This window comes from Malurus melanocephalus, unplaced genomic scaffold (assembly GCF_030028575.1).
Source record: "Malurus melanocephalus ecotype Western Australia unplaced genomic scaffold, MMel_1.1 scaffold_1368, whole genome shotgun sequence".
Taxonomy (NCBI): Eukaryota; Metazoa; Chordata; class Aves; order Passeriformes; family Maluridae; genus Malurus; species Malurus melanocephalus.
In genome coordinates, this window is record NW_026624600.1 from 19,446 (window position 1) to 21,362 (window position 1,917).

Consider the following 1,917-nt stretch of genomic DNA (forward strand, 5'->3'; position numbering starts at 1 on the left):
GGGGTCCCTGTCCTGCCTGGGACAGTCTCTACCTCCAGGCTGGCTGGCCCGGGGGCACATTCCCTGCGGGAGGTGCCAAACGCTGCAGCCTCCTGGGTGTCCCCTGTCCCCTCCCGGGRTGGGGACCAGACCAGTCCCGGGATGAGGGTCCCCTCGGGCCACAGCCACACACGGGGCTGGGACAGGGCTGGGACAGTGGCCCTGCAGGTGCCACCCGCTGTCTGCACGGTCTCGTTGCACAGGTCACACCCCGTCCCCTCCTGCTGCCCTTGTCCCCAGGGCTCTGCTCCCTCCCCTCCCGTGCCCACTTTGTGCTCCGCCTGTGCCCAGCCCGGGGGGCTCAGGGGAGCAGCTCCTGTCCCCTCCTCCTGTCCCTTTTGCTGTCCCCTTTGCTGTCCCCCCCATTGCCGGGGGGGCTCTCGGTACAGAATCGGCTCCTGCAGCCCCCCCGCGCTGGTGTGAGCTGGGGGTTTGGGCGTGGGGGGACCCCAAATGGGCACCGTGGGGTCACTGCTGGGACCCCCAGCGCCCCCCGGACTGACCCCCCCAGCCCCTTCCCCCGTCTCGTTTTTAAAGTCCCGCGTTTTATTTCAGTGCAGAGCTCTTTGTACAGTCGCCCGTCCCTCTGTACCATCCTGGCTGTGCAGGTGTAACACGGAGGTTTTGTAACTTACCCGAGCAGTTGTAGATTATTGAAGTTTCTGTACATTGTGTCAAACATGCAGAGTCCTTGTATTGTATTTGTGCCTAGAGGAAAAGGTTATTCTATAAAGAGAAAACTAACTGAATTTAATAAAAAAATTAATATGAGAGATGCTCCTTTTGCCTCTTGAGCACCGGGAAAACGCGGCAGAGACTCGGGACAGGCTCGGTGTCACAGGGAAGAGCTCCTGCGGGGATCCTGGCACAGGGATGGGCTGGATCTGATCCCAGGAACAGGGACAGGGGGACATTGGGGACATTGGAGGACAATTCCCTCCTGGAAAGGGCTGTGCAGGCTGGGAACAGGGAGCTCTGCAGTGCCCATCCCTGCAGGTGGCACTCAGGGCTGGGGACAGGGAGGGCTTTTCCAGCCTCAGAGATCCCGGGATTGGGTCGGGGTTGAGCACAGGGTTGGTCCTGCCCATCCCAAATCCCCTCGAGACCTTCGCAGAGTCCCGAAGGACGGAGGAACCCAGCACTGGCACRTGAATTTTGAGCTTTTATTGATAGTTGGAATTTACAGCCTAAAACTGACAACATAGAGAGATGCAGACTTTTTTTCCTGGCGATGTGGCACTCGGGGACAGCGGCAGTGCTGGGAATGCTCACACTCCGCAGTCTCCGAGGGTTTTCCAACCCAAAGAATTCCCCGATCCCGAGGGTGGCAGTGCCACCCCAGGCCAGCCCAGGCACGCTGTCCCCTGGCAGGGCGTGAAGCCGGACCCGCTGCAGCACTGGGAGGTGGTGCCCATCGAGGTGTTCGACGTGCGCCAGGTCAAGGCCAGTTTCAAGAAGCTGATGAAAGCCTGCGTGCCCGGCTGYCCCCCGGGCGATGCCAGCGTGCCCTACCTGCGCTCCCTGGAGGAGTCYGAGTGGCTGTCCCAGGTCAGTGACACCACAGCCGGGGTGGGGAGAGCACACAGCACTGGGTGAGACACTCTGGGGACACTCGGGTGGGTGTTGGGGACAAGGATGGGACAGCCCAGAGCTCGGCTGTGCTGGCCAGGAGTGCCAGGCAGGACCCACAGGATGCTCTGGAGGGGTTGGACAGGGCAGTGCCAGCATGGCTGGGATGAGCCTGGGGGGTCTGAGCCCAGTGTGGAGCCATCTCTGGATGGGATGGGGTCCCCTGTCCCTGTCCCCTGTCCCCTGTCCCTGCCATGTCCCCGTGTGACCCCGAGCATGGCCTCGCTCCAGAGAAGGGAACACAGCCCC